The 19,470-nt window shown below is 36.3% G+C and overlaps 1 long non-coding RNA gene across 1 annotated transcript; it reads right to left on the bottom strand.

Moving 5' to 3' along the window:
* Positions 1-121: 121 nt before the first annotated feature.
* On the bottom strand, positions 122-19,070 carry LOC117063851. Its single transcript, XR_004429122.1, has 2 exons — positions 18,936-19,070; positions 122-412 (listed from the first exon to the last, which is right to left on the bottom strand). It is a non-coding gene; the product is annotated as an uncharacterized LOC117063851 (long non-coding RNA).
* Between the last annotated feature and the right edge of the window lie 400 nt (positions 19,071-19,470).

Genomic DNA, 19,470 nt, shown 5'->3' with positions numbered 1-19,470 from the left:
TTCTCAATGATCCTCTAAGCTTGTGCAATCTTCCTTGTGCCTTGGCTCAACTTTGTACTGATCCCATGCCTAGATCCTGCCAATGAACTGCATTCTGAGCATAACAATGGAGAAGTTGGAACCATCTTAATATTTATTGTACCAAGTTTAATTTTTAATGATAATTTATGAATATGGGCTAGAGAAGTGGATTATCTTACTGGAAAAAACTAAAATAAATTCTCCCTGAAGAAAATGAAAGCCATCCTAGGTAGAATATGAAAGAAGGCAAATACTGCATACATGATCCTCAGTTGGTACTGGCATGCCACTGCAGGAAAAAATTCTGAAATAGAATAACAGAAGCAGTCCTCATGCTGCTTTACCAGTGGGTGTCTATGGATGAGCTGTCAAGAACACTTGGCCTGAGGTTCTAGGAGAAAAGAAAGCAAATAAAAATCAGTGTTTATCAGCTTACATTTTTTAAGGATGAGGATGCACACACACACACATACATACACACACACACATTTGAGCCAGGTTTCCAATAAAAATTTGGGAATCTTTCATAAGAGACATAATGTTATATTTTTCAGAACACTGTTGTTTATGAAAGAAACCATACCCCAGTGAAAGTATTCTATATATGTACTTTGCCCAGTTACCTAAAAAAAGGAAAAGAAATAAAACAAAACAAACCTGTGGCTGAATTTTGCTTTTAAAGAATTGGGAATACCAACAGAAGCAAGTTTATAAATTGTCTATTCTGTTACCTTGTTCAGAGTAAATACGTTCTTGACTTTAGGATTTTAAAGTCCACCTAGCTACGACCTTATGTTAATAAACAGGAGATACAAATTTGATTATAGCTTAGTGTTCTTTAATCTCCATATGTTACTAGCAAGCTGTGTTTAAAGCATCACATTTTTTGGTAGTGGAAAAATATCCAATGTCTGAATTTCTTATAAAATTGGGAGCAGTAGTATTAAGCAGAAAGCCAGACATTTGGATAAAGAAATATGCACAGTAAGGAAACTGATATACTTCTCTTCAAATGCCCCTAATACTCATGTCAAGATGGCAGAGATGATTTGCTCCGTGGAAATCCTTTGATCACAAATCCAGGCTGATGCCTCATGGGAGATGTGTTGATTTGTTTTTACATAGAATAATATGCATTTTGTGGTCGGTTCTTCATTCATACTATAGAGAATGCCAGGATACATGCAAGTGCTTTCTGTATGGTATGAATCCATCTGTTTTCTAAACATCACCTCTGTGAAAACTGCTTTTAATTTAGTAAACAAGTGCAATTACATCATAAGCTTCAAAGTGAAAGGGGCAGTAATGTAATAGTAAATCAATATTAGATTAATTTGAGGAATGGAACTTGAGTAATATTGCCAAATCAACCCTGAATTGAGATTCACCGTGTGTGTGTGTGTGTGTGTGTGTGTGAGAGAGAGAGAGAGGAGAGAGAGAGAGAGAGAGAGAGAGATTACAAAGGCTGTTGAAGCAAATTGATGTTTTTATTTCTTTTCCTTCCCTTTTTTGCTAATTTCCACGGGAATTAACTCTGAAAAATACAAAATACCAAGGTTTGGCTGAGAATTGTTTGGAATATTTCTGGAATTAGCTAAGTTGATGACAGTGTTTGTCCTAGATACAAACATTTTGCCTTAGAGAACACTCTCAATTTTATTATCAGTTCAGCAATTTCAAGGCCCTCATAAAGCTAACACATAGTATGATTTTGGCTACAGTAGCATTTTTGAAAGTGATATCAGATGCCATTAGAAGAAGAATTGACTATTTTTACAGGTAATGTCCCCCAAAATATTTGAGCTCTGATACAAAATTCTTATAGTTGCCTGAGGAAGAAAAATGGTCTTTCTGAATGTCTTGAGTGTTCCATAATGCCTACGAGCACCTACTCTGGAGTTAGGTTGCCTGGGTTCCTCTTTTGGCTCAATACGTACTAGCTTTGCATCCTTGTGCCATTAGTCTTTTGTACTTCAATTACTTCCTTTGTGAAATGATGATATTAAAAATGTCTATCTAAATGGTTATTGTAAAGATTTATACACACATGGACACACACTCACACACAGAAGAATCCCTAGGCATAGTCCTTGGCAAAACAAACATGGACCCTTAAATAGTTGTTGTTACTTTTTGCTGTGTTTAATCAAGCTATTTGTGATGACAGTTCGTTAGCACTGCAAATAGATTACTTAACTATGACTTGGACACTATTTTTGTTGTATAACTTCATAGAAAAGTCTGACATATGCTTTTCCTCACTGAACTTAAAGGTAACATTTGCAAAGTGAAAGAGTAAATAAAATTATCTCTGATTCTTTATCAGGGAGCCTGAAGTTTTGTATTGATGTCGCCACAGGTGAGTTTCACAGTCTGTGATAATAAAGTGATTTGTGGGCTGTCTATGTGGCAACATCTTTGCACATATCCAGTTTAACTGACAATGATGCTGCTCTGGAGACCCCAAGAACTATGGTCTCTGACTTGGGGATTTTCACCCCCTGTCATCTCAAATGTCATTTCAGAGACATTCATCATGAGTCTCTGTCGCTGGACAAATAATGGTTCTCTGTAATAGTCACTAAAATACACATAGTTTCCCTGCTTGGGTGACAGGTCCTGCTATTGGCTCCTTGAGATTACGGAGAAGTTCAGACCCGTCAAATATCGAATGGGGAAGACATGAGCTGAAATGGCACCATGTATGTCACTGAGGCTGCTGATTAAATGAAGGAATGATATCAGAACAAGACAGCTCTCAGAGCTGCGATGACATTTTTAGAAATAGCAAACAAAACATGGCCCTCTTTCTCTTCGCAGCTTGCAGCAGTTGGAAAAAGGCTTTCATAGGGCAGTTACTACAGATTAGGTTCTTTAAAATCACCTGTGCATTGAGACAATCGTTCCCTGAAACAAAAGACTTTTCTTCTTTGTTCTACCTCCGGTCTGGAATGGAAGTAAAAGATTCAGGATTTCACATCATTGCAAATAATTGTCTTCCATTGAGCAATATGTCAATGCTTTCTCATTGCTTCAAATGTTGTGTTGCAAATGTTAAGTGGCTTATATTGTTTGAGCTGTGTAGCTTGAGCTATTAGTATTAGGACCCTCTTGACTCGGAGTTATAACCACGCTGGCTATTCAGGGATATATTTTAAAGCTTATCAAGCAAGCAATATTTGCCACATCTTCTGGCAATTGTTGAGGTAGGTGGGTTGCAGTAGAGGCTCCCCCAAATCAGGATGTATTTTAGGGCCCCATATGCCTATTATCTCCCTCTTATTTTGATATAACAGAGCCATTTCTAGTCCATTTCTGTCACAGAGCTCCCAGTCTACCTCATTACATTTATACTCACATGCTCTGAATATCCTAATTAATATGTGGGATAAATGTATTGCCTAGGGGAATAAGGTATGAGATGAGAAATCAATGTGGTTTTTGTTTTTTTTTTGAGACGGAGTCTTGCTCTGTCGCCCGGGCTGGAGTGCAGTGGCCGGATCTCAGCTCACTGCAAGCTCCGCCTCCCGGGTTTACGCCGTTCTCCTGCCTCAGCCTCCCGAGTAGCTGGGACTACAGGCGCCCACCACCTCGCCTGGCTAGTTTTTTGTATTTTTTTAGTAGAGACGGGGTTTCACCATGTTAGCCAGGATGGTCTCGATCTCCTGACCTTGTGATCTGCCCGTCTCGGCCTCCCAAAGTGCTGGGATTACAGGCTTGAGCCACCGCACCCGGCCTCAATGTGGTTTTTGTTAATGTCATACAATATTTTGTGTCATTCTTTCCTACCTTGTTCTTACAAAGTTAATGTAAGAACAATTTTCAGCTGTTGTTATCGTGGCCCCTGCCTTGCCCACCTTCTCTTTAGTTAGGATGACTTTTACTTTGGAACTAGAGTCTGTTCCATCAATATTAACTACCTTCCAATCTTTCTTGTACCTAACAAAATTATCATGTCAGGTAATCTCAACATATGACCAGAGAGCTATCCAAGAATTGGCTGTTAGAGGCGTAACTCTTCCTACAATCCAGGCTTTTTTTTGTTTGTTTGTTTCCTTCCTTCCTTCTCTCCTTTATACAAAAATTAGAGCACATTTTTGTAGGTCATAAGTTAATTCAAAATTGTAATCCTTAAAAATAATTCTTATCTCCACCTCCAAAATGGAATCAAATTTCAGATGCTGCTACTGAGTGGTTGACAAGAAAACATGAAAACATTACTGGAAATGTAGGCTCTTCTCTTCAATTAAATTGTCTGGAAACTAAAGTAACTTCCACATTCAGTGACCCTTTTCCAGACTGAATACCTAGTGATTTGTCAATAAGGAAGGTAGTATTTGGCCTTGAGTCATCCTTCAATAAGTAAGAAAAGACAAACTTTTCTTACTTTGGTGGAAAATGATTTGATTACAGAAAGAACTCAGGCTTCCTTATTGCAATCTTGTAGATTGTCTGCCACTTAATTTATAAAGCACATTCAACTTTTATGAAGGCAGCTTTCTCTGTGCACGTTACATGAGTTTGGTATTTGTGAAAACAAGTCTACCTGGATTCTACATCTTCAGCATTCCTTTGAGAATTTAAGAGGTTAGCCAAGGCAGGATGTTTAAATCTACTGATGCTTGCAGTTGGTTCACTTAATAGTCGCTTTTCTTAAATTTTATTCCTGTTAAAATGTCTTCAATACCCCATTTCATCAGGAGATACAATTATTTGTGCATCACAATACTGAAGGCTCCTCAAGAGCAGGCTTATTTTTTTAATTAGTGTCATGTTCATATTAATAATATTCATATTATACCTATTAATATTCATATTAATATTATTCAAGTAAATATCGAACACACTATTTTTCAACTTATATTTGTTGAGTTGAAATAGATCGAAACTGTCATTTATGTTACAAGAACAACCTTTCATAATTAATGGCTCAAGTGGGAAAGAGATAATTTGCCTTTCTTGAATGTTTTCTGTTTTTGTTGTTTGCATTAAATGAAGGCATATCTTACTAATTTGGGTGATTTTCCTTTCTATCTTCCCTCACAGCCCACACATGTTATTAAAGTAAGTCAACTTATAGCTAAAGTGGATACTATTAGTAGCACATTCAAAACTCTAGGGAAATTCAAGCTCATTCTATCCTGAAGGTAAAGGGAATCTGACTATCTTCAAGTGTATGATTTCTATTCTAGGCATGAGCATTTATGCCACTGTACTGGGGGAAGCTGTTAGAGAGATAGGAGCATAAGTAAATGCCTCTTCAACCACTTCCACATGACCTTTGATCAACCTGTCTCTTTGTAGCTTGTGTTACAGTCAGTGGGGGAAAATGATGTGTTGGAGAGAGATGGACACTGCCCATGGAAGGCCAGGAATGAACAAGGATGCAACTCAAGGAGAAAAGAAGTGGGGAAAGCCCCTTAAGCTAGAATCCAAATGAGACTGCTGGGCCTTTTTTTTTTTTTTTTTTTAATACTTTAAGTTCTAGGGTACATGTGCATAACGTGCAGGTTTGTTACATATGCATACTCGTGCCATGTTGGTGTGCTGCACCCATCAACTTGTCAGCACCCATCAATTCATCATTTACATTGCATTGGGAGTTATATCTGACAGCTGGGACTTTAAAGTCTCATGTGAGATCCAGCCCTTACGTAATGACAACAAAGTACTACCCCACAAAACCACATTCTCTCACACTCTAGTCCTAGCAGCAACCCATGAGGCTAAAAACTGAGGAATTTCTGGCCTTAGCCTTTTCACTGTGTTCAAGTTCTGAAAGATGTTTACTACGAGCTAATACTTACCTTACTACTTACTTACTTTCTCAGGAAGTGAGTAGCAGCTCTGCTGAAATGGTTATCTCAGGACAGAGGTAAAATGATAAAATGTGCGAGGAAGCATATCTAGTGTTATATCTGTGTTTTCCTTACATATTTCAAATTTATCTTTTGCTTTACCCCGTCTTTGTTAAGGTTCTCCTCTCAAACTTTGGTCCTTTTCTTTAAAAATTGTACTATACTGGCTGGGCGCGGTGGCTCACGTCTGTAATCCTAGAACTTTGGGAGGGTGAGGCGGGAGGATCACGAGGTCAGGAGATCAAGACCATCCTGACCAACATGGTGAAACCTTGTCTCTACTAAAAATACAAAAATTAGCTGTGCATGACTGTAATCCCAGCTACTCAGCGGGCAGAGGCAGGAGAATTGCTTGAACCAGGGAGTCGTAGGTTGCAGTGGAGCCGAGATTGTGCCACTGCACTCCAGCCTGGTGACAGAGAGAGACTCCGTCTCAAAAAAAAAAAAAAATTGTGCTATATTGAGTTAACCTGAGGTGACGTGACAAGATTATATTTCAAAGTTATTGTCACAAGGCATTCAGCACTTAGAGGCTGTTTTCAGATCTTTTGGTGTCTTAAAATCAAGCACATAAAAATATACTTACTGATTTATTATGTAAACTCCATGTTAGAAATGTATACATATGGCCAGGTGAGGTGGCTCACGCGTGTAATTCCAACACTTTGGGAGGCAAAGAGACCAATCTGGGAAACATAGGGAGACCCCCCCACCTCTATCAAAAAATCAAAAAAATTAGCTAGGCATGGTGGCGCAAACCTGTGGTCCCAGCTACTTGGTGAATCGGTCCCAGCTACTCCAGCCTGGGTGACAGCGAAACTTGTCTAGGAAAAAAAAGATACATGTACACACACACATATACATATATATACACATATATATACACACTATATATATATATACATATATTCACACATGTATACATTATATATCAATAAACAAAAATATAGAACATCAGTTTTGAAAATTTTCATTAAAAGTTACTTTTAGTGCCTTACAAAATGTTTTTAAAAATCCAACATATCCAGAATCCTATATATTTAAGTAGCTTATCCAGTCACTGTAAATCTACAACTGGTTTTAGCAAAGATCTAACCTTTCCAATGACTAGATCTTACCTTTCTAAGCACTAGGACATCTACTATCTGTTAAGTGGCTCATTGCATCTTTGCTTCTTTCTTTTTGATTAAGGCAGGGACCTGGAAGTAATTGCCTAATTAAAGCAGTGTTGGGATGATGAAGTAAGAAGAGTGGAGTCAAATTAGCTAATGGTTCTCAATCTTGGCTATATAATGGGGATTATTATAGGAGTTTTAAAAATAGATCCTACCTCCAGGGATTCTGATGTAATTGATATGGGGTGTGGCCTGAGCCTTGGGATTTTAAAAGCTTCCTAGGTGACTTTCATACGCAGTTAAGGCTACCAACCACCAAATTAGAGGTGAAGCAGTATCACACTTTATCAATTAAGTTTTTCATAGCAGTAATAGTTCCACTAGATTGTATGGATGTAGAACATCAAAATAATACAAATTAAGTATGGAAATATTCTCTAAAATATAATATTTAACTCTTACAGAACTTGAAGAATGGAGCAAATCTCCAGCCAGGAAAAGCACCTAAAATTCCTTGTGTTTCTAAATGACCTATTATTTATGTCATTATTTAATATAAAGTGTGCAATGTTATTTGGAACAATAAGTGCTCTCATTTTTCTGTATGAAGTTAACCATTATAAATGATTTTAAAAGATGAAAGTGACAGAGTAACATAAGTAAAAGTGAATTCCAAAGTAAACTTAAACGAACTAGGCATTATTCTACTAGAAATCATCCTCAAAGCTTTACCTAACAACAGTAGTAAAGTGCATACTAAATTGGAAATTTATGATTAGATTTGGAGTGAAAAACATCAGTTTGCAGCATGTGCTTCCTGAAGATTTGGATATTTTAGATTAGTATTTGTAGCTCTTAAATTGATTTTTTTCTTCTTCACTTACAAAAATAATAGCCAGGAAGTACAAGGTAAGATATGCAGCAGGTAGCCGGGCGTGGTGGCTCACGCCTGTAATCCCACCACTTTGGGAGGCCGAGCAGGGTGGATCACGAGGTCAGGAGATCGAGACCATCCTGGCTAACACGGTGAAACCTCATCTCTACTAAAAATACAAAAAATTAGCTGGGTGAGGTGGCAGGTGCCTGTAGTCCCAGCTACTCGGGGGGCTAAGGCAGGAGAACGGCATGAACCCGGGAGGTAGAGGTTGCAGTAAGCCAAGATCGTGCCACTGCACACCAGTCAGTCAGGAAGAAAGAGCGAGACTCCGTCTCAAAATTAAAAAAAAAAAAAAAAAAAAAGGATATGCAGCAGGCATTGACCTCATTTTATACATACTCACATATATATGTGAACCCCAAGAAATCAATAGTTATTAAAAATGTGGAAGATAAGTAGGGCTTATTTGGGAATATTTTTTCTGAGAAATGAGAGGATTATTTGCTGTTTATTTTTATGCTAATCGGGGAAAAAGGTAAAGGTTGTGTAAATAGGATTCACATTTCTCACAGATTGCTGTAAAATTTAATAGCATTAATAAAATCTTGGATGGAGAAGACATTGCTTGAATGATTTTATGTCTCTCAAATTATTCTTCACCAGGACTCTATGTAGATGACCATCAGACAAGGGAACTAGGTCTTAGACAGCTTAGTATAGTTTCCAGCATTACACAGTTATTAATTGATGAAGTCAGGAATGAAATCCAAGTCTGTGTAAATCCAAAACCTCTTCTATCTCTGTTGTAACACCTTACTGTGAGAGATTAACAAGGGGACTGTGGGATTATCTCTAAACTTCTTAAAATACATGGTGATTTTCAACCTTGCTTCAAAGTTGCAGAAAGTAGGGAATGTATTAAACATGTGATCTAAATTTTAAGTACTGAAATAGAGTGAAAATGAATTCCTCATCTATCTTAGTCAGTTCTGGCTGCTGTCACAGAATACTATGGGCTGAGTGGCTTAAACGATAACTGTATTTCTCAAAGTTCTCAAGCCTGGAAGTCCAAGATTAGGGTGCCAGCATGGCTGGGCTCTTGGTGGGGGCCCTCCTCCTGGTTCACAGTGGGCCATCTTCTCACTGTATCTTCACATGGAGGAGAAGAGAGATCTGTTCCCTTCATCTCCTTATTAGTACACTAATCCCATCACAGGCGGTTCACCCTCATGATCTCACCAAAACCTGATGACCTCCCAAACACGCAACCTCCAAAAAGTTCCCAATTTGGGATTAGGGCTTTAATACATAAATTTTGAGGGTGCAGAGAGATTGCCCACAGCGTGATTAAACACTTTTTCTTCAAACATTATTACTGTTAAACTAAAGTTTGAGTGCTGTGAAGATAGGAAAGGAGTTGATGACTGTACAGGCGACAGATAGAGCAAGGCTATGACCGCAGTGGATGCTGCCCTTGTCCATAGTGAACTCCATTCTTGCTGTGTTTAAATACATTCAGCACCATCCCCAGGAACATTTTGTGTAGCACCTGCATTTTGTTTTTATTATACTCTCTATTTCAGTTTTTACACATTTCTTCTGTAATACCTATCTTCCTATGCCTTAGGCTATAGCCACTCACTTTAGTGTCCTATTTTTAACTTGCAACTCTATTTATTTGGAGCTTACTTTCCTCTTTCCTAACCCGAGAATTTCTTTGTTAACACAATCTCTACTAAAATGAATGACTCAAATATGGGCATTTGGTCCAGTGACAAAGACTTTGAGCTTGGATGTGGAAGCATAGAAAATTTTTGCACACTTACAATTGTACTTTGAGAACGACTACTTATTTTGTTACATCTAAGGGTGCTGGTAGCTTTACAAAAACACAGATTCTATGAGTCTTTTAAAAAAATAAGATCACCTATATTTATATTTTAATTTTAAATATTACAAAACAGAACAAAACAAAATTCAAAACAATTTCCAGTACTTTCATTGTAAAAAATGCCAACAAATTTAATGTCTAACAGTTCACATGCTGTACTTCCCTCATTAAATAGATAAGAAAATGAGGACCCAAATGAGCTAAAGGAATTTGACAAAGATCACAAAGCTAATTAGCAGCAGAACTGAAATGCAAATCCAAGGCTGTTGATTTCTTTATCAATGTTCATTTCAGTAAGTAATATTGACTTTTTAGAAAGTCAAGTTATGAAGCTATAGAAGAGATATGTAACAACACCTCAAGTAAGTCAACAAAGTAGTTGCCTTTGCCAAGAATGTCATCAACATTTATTTTATAGTAATTATATGATTTCTTCCTAGCTCATCAATGATGGGCTTCCATTATGTTCTACCAAAAAAAAAAAAAAATACTATTTTGATTGTTTAAAAATTTCTTTTATACTCATTTCTCAGTTTGACAGTCGTGGCAAGTAATCTTTAATTTTTTTTTCCTCATGAAACACATTCAATCCATTGACAAATACAACTGATTCTACATTCTCAGTGAATTTGTCTCTCTCTTTCCTTCTCACTGTCAATGTCGAAGTGACTTTTCTAAAGCACAATGCAACTATTTCCTGTGTTTGTCCCTCCCAGGAAGATGGAAAGCTGGGGAGCATATAGTGCAAAGTTTGGATTTGAGCCTCTCAACTTATTCCCACTTACTAGTTATTACAGAGCAATTGGGAAAAAATTCATCATATCTGTTCCTGTGTCCTCAGCTAGAAAATGTGAATGGTAACAACAATAATATTGTGAGCCTCAAGTGAAAAAATTATATGCAAAATGAGAAGAGCATAGCGGGAAGATAGAGGTAATAGAAAGAATTAAGACTTGGAGTCAAAGTACCTGGCTTGGACTTCTGTTTCGGCCTATACTTGAAGTAATTTAGGAGGGTTACTTTAATCCTTTATTTTATTTTTTCTATAAGTGAACTACAGTACTATTAACACTTTCATAAGATCATGGGGAAAATTAACTTAATTAATTATAAGGGTTTAGAAAACCACATATAGTCGGTAAGCACTGATATGATTAAATGACTTGTAAACTTTGAAGCATTATAAAACAACAATGTACCTAATATCGGGGACCAGATATAAACTCCAGACTCTACATTTTTATATTATATAGTATTTCATATACTATTTTTGCCTACTTGAAGTGAGCATTTAATTTAATCAAAAGATTTGCTGGTTTGATTAAATTTAACAATATAAACAACAGTTACTCATGAGAATGTTTTATAAAATCCAGGAAATAAGCAAATTTTGAATGACGTTAATTAGACAAAAAGCTCTGCAATGTTTACTTTGTGGTATTTGATAGAACTTTAAATTTGATTATCAAATAATTTTTTTGGTTTAAGAAAATAGTGGATTCATTACATTTTCTAAATATAGGCAAATTATTATTTTGAAAATATTTTAAAAATATTTTCATGTTATATCTTTGACGAAAAGCAAATCATTAAGAATTACACTTGCTCAGAAGTGCGAAAGATAAAAAAAGTATATAAAGAAAATCAATCAATTAATCAAAATTTAAGTGCTTATTATGTTTCAGGGTAGACATGAAAAAACAAATTACCCACAGTTCTTGATACGATATTGAGCTACAGTGTACTGTGCCTACACTGATACACTGATCAGTTTAGATTACTCATTAGTAAACTCAGTTTGTTCCTTAAAGCAAGTCAAAACTTAAAAAGTTTCACTCGCTTGAATTTCTCAGTGTCTCTTTGAGGAAAGATGTTGAATAAAACTCTTTTTTTTTAAGATAAGAGTCTCACTCTGTCACCTAGGCTGGCACGATCTCAGCTCACCACAACCTTTGCTGCCCTGGGGTCAAGTGATTCTCCTGCCTCAGCCTCCGAGTAGCTGGGATCACAGCCACACCACACGCCTACATGCCCTGCTAATTTTTGTATTTTTAGTAGAGATGGGGTTTCACCGTGTTGCCCAGGCTGGTCTCGAACTCCTGAACTCAGGCAATCTGCCTCCATCGGCCTCCCAAAGTGCTAGGATTACAGGCGTGAGACACTGCTCCCAGCCTTGTAAAACTTCTTTGAAATGCCATTAGTTCCTGTTATCTTTCCTCCTGTACTTTACAAGTAACTGACTGTGCCATTTTATTTGTGTCAAGTAGCTTGTACCTCCCATTTCCATTTTTGTCAGCTACAAATGCTATCTTGCAGCAGTGCTGTTCAGTGGGCCCAGGGGAGCCAAGCATCAGTTTTTCCAGATGGCGAGCTGCCAGTCTACAGCACACCGCTCAAAGTCACAGGCGGACTCCATTTCTTTGCAGAACCAAAAAACATCATTTACTTTATGCACACCTTTGTACATGACCAGCTCACAGTAGATGAAATAGCCCTGAAAAAAACACAGATTGAGAGCGAGACACAATGGCCGACACAGGGAGAGAAAGAGAAAGATAAGGAGATGCAAAGAGACACAGGAAGATGCTATTTTAGTGAACTCAGCCCATTTTCTGGGCCATTATAGAATGACATACATATTTTGCAAACGGAAAGTTTTTAAACATTATTGCCAATTTGCAGGAACTTCTCTCCTAATAGCTGGAACAAAATTCTCAATTTGCTCTAATTAAAATACTAGGTTTGGGGAATGAATTTTTCCCCTTTGATATTTAAACTGAACATTAAAAAAAGCTAAATCACTTTAAATGGTCTTTAAATTGCATTCTCTCTATCAGAATTGTTAACTCTTTTTGCCTAAGGAGAAAACCCACCATGTATGAATGTAATATCTGAGTGGAATAGAAAGTGGCTTTTCTATAATAAATATTTTGGCTTTTACAGTTTGTATTTAAATGGGAAGTATTATGAGTTCTACCAATGGGGAACGCTAAATGAGAAATATGTTATTTCTTAATAGCCATGTAAATGAAAACCTGAAGCATGGGAAACTGTATGATCTGAAATAATATATCTACAAGTAGAAAGGTTAAATGCAAAGGGCTATAAATTAAAAGATGCCACAGAACATAGCATATAGGTGGTGAAGGCTGCAACCAAGACAGGGATTTCGGTGTCAAGCCTACTAGATATCAGAAGATGGGCAATCCCTTTGGGCCTAATCTGTAAATAAGAAGTTTGGTTTGGTTCTTTAAATTGCTCACTTCTCTCAGGTGATATTGATTATAACTAAAAGTCAAATACCTACTGAGCAAGTATAAAGCATTACTTTGAGATAGTTTTGTTATTATAACGCATCTTCATTTTATGATATAGAAAAATGATATTATTGTGGAAGAGGAATTCAGAAATGCAATGTTTTCTGATGGCTCTGTTTCTTAATACAAACATTGATGGGCTCATGTATATTGAATAACCTAGGGCTCATGTATATTGAATAACCACAGTGTCATGTCAGCATCTGAGAGCTATGATTATTGTTGTTCTTAATTTTTTCATCACCTTCAAATGTCTTTAATCAAATAACTAATGAATTTTATTCATGTAAGAATTAAAGGAATAAATTATTTTTATACTGGAAAGAAGTTATTTTAATTCACAACTAAAAGTGAAATTGTGTTACAGTGGGCAATGGCAGAAACATGATTATTTTTTAAATAAGATAGCATAAAGCTAGACTTTAAAAAATGTATTCTAAAAATAATAACATTTTTATTTGTTGTATACTACTTTCTTCCAAGATAAAATTTGAATTACAACTTTGAATATTCTTTAAGTTATTATAGCATTTCAACTTTTATTACAAGATAGAAGGTTTATAGCAGCATAAACAGATAAAAAGAGCTGCAAAAAAATTTTTCAATTTAAAAAACCCTTCTTTATCATCTCTATTTTGCTAAATCTTCCCATTTATTTATCAAAGATTTCCAAAAGTGTATGGTGTTAGTTCAGATGCTAAGAATTTCGAAGAAAAATGAATAATTTACACTGCATGTCAGAAGTTTAAAAGCTGCAAAATACCATGCAACCCTTGGAGTCCACAAATAGGTACCATCACCATACAGAACCAAATATACACTTTTTAAAAATTATGACTTAGGGAATTAATTTTATATTCTAAGTGTAGAGTTTTTAGATGTAGAATTGCTGGTCAGTAATCAGAGCACTAGTTTTTAAGAAAAAACCAACTTCAGTATTTTCATAGAGAAGCAGAGGGAAATTGTCGTTTGTTATGAATTTGAAACGTATATGTAGATAGCTTTATATTCTATATGAGGAATCTATGGCTCACATTGACTAAATAGGTTTCCCAAGATTCAAGTCTGATGATAGCAAGAGCTGTCTTCAACTCAGAGAATCCTGGATGTAGCACCAGGGTTCACTCCATTATTTCCTGGTGTGGTAAGACTTTATGGTGTTGGGAGGATTCAAAATGTTTTAATACTTTATTGCTTTTGTCCTCAGTAGTGTGAATGCAATGGCTGGTACATGGTAGGAATTTGTTTAAAATGTGAGTTGTTGAGGAAAGGAGTCAATGAAGAAGCTCTAAGGCCATAATTTGTATTAGTGTATGATAAAACATAGGGGCAACGTGTACATGAGAGGATGGGAGTGGCAAAGTCTTCTAGGAGACTGAAGAAGAGAGACTAAAGCCCAGAACTTTCTTTCTCATTGTTTTCCAGCCCACTGTCCAGGTTTCCTCACTATTGTTCCATACAAATATAAAAGATTGAGTAATTTCTAGAGCGTGCCAATCTTCTACAAAACTTTCACCTACTTTTTCATTAACATAACAGTGCTTCATATGTTATTAATACAATGACCAGTGTTCACTTTAATAGGAAGTGAGCTCAGCACCCTTTCTCTTGACCTCATTTCATTTTCATAAAAACTCCAAGGTAGATGCTACTATTACCCTTGGAAAGCAAAAGAACAAAAGCTGAAGCCTTTGAAACTTTTCCGGGTCAAATTGTTAATCAGCAGTGAGCCTGGGATGTGGATGCTGTGCTGAACTGAAGGAGAGTTTCTGCTTGTAACAACTACAGGAGTATTCTGCATCAAATATGTACTCTGGATAAATTACTTTCATAGGTTATAATAGACAGAAAGAAAAAAACAATAACAGCTCTGTTTTATGTTCAAATAATACATTGGAACCAAGATACCTATTTGGTTTATTCAAGATTTCTCTAGAATTTTAAATGGTTATATACATTACATTTTCAACAGAATAGAGGAATAATGTATGTTGCATTTCCTAAATGTGTTTGACCATGTAACACCTGTTTAAAAAGTATTTTTCCTAATTTGTTACATTGCTTTTCTGGGTTACTGTCTATTAACCTTCTTATCTTCTCCAAATATCTCAGCCTCATGTCATAGCTAGCCCCAGACCATTACTAACCATAGTAAAACATATACAAGGTAATTAAGAAATATTTCTTCAAAAATAAGTTCATATAGTAATCTGATATTTTGTTGCTATTGCCTTATTTTGAGACTGCTTTTTTCTGAAAACTGTGAAAGTCTAAATCCACTGTTTTTTTTTTTTTTTCATATACTTGCTAATAAAACTTTCATTATCCGTTAGCTGAAGCCATTTGTCACTTTGGACTTAAATTTTTTTTTCAATTACAGTGAATTTTTTGATGGCAGGAATGATATATCATTCATCTTGATGTTTTTCAATGCAAATGGTAGAATCTTAATAGATGTCAAATGTGACTACTTTTCATTTCCTCTCGGATCCAACACTCCTGTGAACACTTATGCATAGGCTATGTTTACTTCTATCCCGTCCGTAATTAAGGATATTTCGGATCTTGAGAGCTGAGGTTTTAGATCGCAGAGATCTTCTCAAGTTAGACTGATTAATCGTTCCAGCTTTCATACAGCTTTTCACTGGTAAAGAAAAAGAAATGGAATTTATTTCTTCTTCCCAAAGAATATTTCATAAACTATATTTTTTTCAGATTGTAACAAATATCAATTTGAGACATCACAGCATCTGCTCATACTAGGAAGCCTAGGGGAGAGGAGATTACAGTTATCCAGTTTGGATATGACAGGTCTTGATGCTGGGAATGGAAAGGGAATATCAGCTTCAAGCAGTGTTGTAAATAGGGTGGTGTGGTCACACTGCTTACAAACACAGAAGGAGAGAATAGGGCCAAAAGTATTTGATCTGGGTGCCTTCAGATAATTCCTCCCATGTGTCTGGGATGATGCTTGTTAGTCTGCATTGTATAGTGGCCCGGTTTCATCTTAAGCTTTTTGTTCATCTGTAGCCTGTAGCCTTGTAACCACCTTTACATGTTTGTACTGACTAGGCTTGTATCAAAACATGTCTAACCTGTTGCCTACACAACATTATCTTTCACTGAGTCCCTGAGAAATTATTCCTATGCCCTGCTTCTAATCCCACTCAGGTGTAGTATTTTTCTTGAGATATCTCCCCAGTCGTGGGCTTAATAGATGTCATCATGATTCTAAGAATCATTAACTTATGGCTTTCTGTGTTTATGGGCTTGTGTTAAACTGGCTCAATTTTCCTTTTCTCTTAATTTTTTCCCTCAATTCTGTTCCTGGTTTTCTAGTTTGTATATTGTCTGAATAAATTCTAATCATTCCTGTCTCTACTGGTGGCACTAGGTATGTTTATGAAGGTTAAGTGATAAATAGATGTCTGTTCACTAAAAACCCATACAAATATATGTTCCAAATCTACATATTTTGAGAATATTTTTGCTCTTGTTACTACTTTTTAGCAGCTAGATATTCTTTCTCAGTCAAGGTTGTCAAGTCAGATTCAAATCAAGCATAGCAATATTCATTAAACTATGAGGATGCAATGGCATAAGAATGATACAATGGACTTTGAGGGCTTGGGGAGAAGAGTGGGAGGGGGAAAGGGATAAGAGACTACAAATATGGTGCAGTGTATACTGCTTGGGTGATAGGCGCACCAAAATCTCACAAATCACCACTAAAGAAGTTACTCTTGTAAACCAAATACCACCTGTACCCGAATAACTTATGGAACAATAAAATAAAATAATAAAAATTAAAACAAAACAAAAACAAACAAAGAAATACATTAATTAACTGTTATAGCAGAGCAAGAAAACTGATATATTTTTTTTTCTGCATGGTTGATAACAAAAGATGTGTCTGTTTTACCTATTTTATGTGGCTTATAAACTGGTTTTGAAAGTAATTTCAGATTTTTCAAAAGATAACATCACAATAATCAGTCACTGGATTTCAGTCATTGAGTAAGAATATTTATTTTCATAGATGAATCCTGCCCAAGAATATACGAATTACTAATATATTCAGAGATCTCATCATATAAGTGCCATTCACTTACTCACGTGCGATGGGGACTATTTACTAGACTCGGTCCAGAAGCTGCAGTTCTAGCCAATCTAATGCCTTGGCTTGGTTTTGTTTGCCTGGACGAGTGGTGAGCTGAAGTCACGCCAGAGTGAAAATCTCAATTCAGAGACAGCAATGTTTTCTTGACTCTCAGGGCTGATCTCATTGTTGCTGCTAATTCCAACTTGGCTCCTGCTGATCACTGGCAAAGGGATCTGATATTGTTTTACTTTCAATTTGGGGAAATAGTTTAGAATTTGCCTTGGGGCAGAAAGCTCAAGTTAAAACTGGTCTCATGCCAGCAAAATGAGAAGTTGTCAATACATGTTCGTTGAATTGAACTGAACACTCCTGGATGCAATTAGTATTATGACAGGAAAGAGGAGGCTGGTGGCAATTACTCAATATTTGTGCATCACCTACTATATAATAGTGTGTATGAAAGAGAGAGCACAGTTTACATCTCTGACCTTCAATAGCTTCCAATCTTGTAATGGCTGACAGTGAGATATACTGCACTTCCTTACAAAACATAGAGAAATAATGAGGGAGAGTAGAGCAAACCTATCACCATGCCCCAGGCAACGTTATAGAGAAGTTTCAAACCGTGTTTTCAGCCAAGGCTGTAAATACACATCCTTGGCAAATTATACCAATTATGCCTCCCTGGTAAGGTTGTCATGCATATAAATATTTTCCTGTTAGTTAACATAATGCTTGCCATCTAGTAAAAGCTCACTCAGCAATGGACAATCTTACAGAATCAGGGTTGGGGCTTCTTGGCCATTTGCAAGTTGCAATGCTTCCTTCTGAACATGAATTTGGAAAGCAACCTAGGTAGGAAACCACAGCAGAGCAAGGCTATTGCCCTAGGAAATTTATGTAAGTTATGACTTACAAGGCAGTGGAACTAAGCATTAGGTATTTTCTAGGTCTTTATAGCTTACATTTTCTCTTGCACTTTCTCATGCTGGCTACTTTGTAATAGCTCTGTAAGGATATTTGAGAAGTGTCCCTCTAAAGTCTTAATGAGATAGAAAATACAATTGGATAGCATCTTTAATACAAAAGAGAGAGACATGGAATTACAGGGAAGAAAGTAAGACCAAAATAATGTTCAACTTAATCTTTAAAAGTAAAAAACATTGTGTGGGGTCTTTTATTTTTATTTTTGTCTGAGCACAAGGAGCAGTATCAAATGTCTGTTCAGATAATTGGTGTGGTCCAGAAATGAAATGAGAGGCCTCTTATTCTATGTGCTGGGTAACACATTTGGGTATGACAATTGTGTTTTCCTGAATAAAAATAGAAGCAATTAACTAAGAACCCTTCCCACTGATTTCCATCTCTTAGAATTTTACACCATTTACTGTCTAACTTTAAATTTGTACTTGGTTAAAACAATAATTCTCCACTGATCTAATTTTCCCTAATGTATATATGACACACACACACACACACACACACACATACATATGTAAAACATCTCTAACTAGACTCTCTTTTTATTTTTTACTAACTCATATTGACTTCTTAACAATATCTATTTATCTTCGTATCCATGACCTGCTTGCTATGGTTTGTATGTGTCCTCTTCTACATTCAGATGATCAAACTTAATTAGCTATGTGATGGTATTAAGAGGTGGGATCTTTAAGAGATTACAAGGCCATAATTGCTCCTTCCTTTTGAATGGAATTAAGTCCCTTATAAAAGAGGGTGTTCTGCTTACTTACCCTTCTGCTTTCTGCCATCTGAGAACACAGTGTTCTTTCTTTCCAGAAAATGCAGCAACAAGGCTCCATCTTGGAAGCAGAGGGCAGCCTTCACCAGACAATCAAATCTACCACTTGCCTGTGCGTTGATGTTGGCACATCTTCCCAGCTTCTAGAACTGTGAGAAAATAAATTTCTATTTATAAATTACCTGCTTTCAGGTATTTTTGTTAGAGCAGTGCCACACAGACTAAGACAATGATGCTGGCTGCACTTTGATATTCATTTAAGTTTCTCTTTAACATCCTGTTGCTGTGGTAAGAGTGTTCATGGGACTGCAGTTGCTTCTGCAAAGATAACGCAAGGATACTGGTTAATAAGGAGCTTAATTTTTGCTTAGTCTCAGAGTATTGTTTTTCTTGGATCACTTTCCTCTACTTTGTCATAATTTGTCCATATTAGTGGCTCTCAAGCTACGGTGAATCTCTGAATCTTCTCTGGAGTTTCTCGAAGACACAGATGTTACCACTGTAGCCTAAAGTTTCTGAGTCAGATC

This window comes from Trachypithecus francoisi, unplaced genomic scaffold, assembly GCF_009764315.1.
Source record: "Trachypithecus francoisi isolate TF-2019V2 unplaced genomic scaffold, Tfra_2.0 Lachesis_group19, whole genome shotgun sequence".
Taxonomy (NCBI): domain Eukaryota; kingdom Metazoa; phylum Chordata; class Mammalia; order Primates; family Cercopithecidae; genus Trachypithecus; species Trachypithecus francoisi.
Note: the sequence above shows the minus strand (reverse complement) of the source record. Positions and strands in the feature narration are given on the sequence as shown.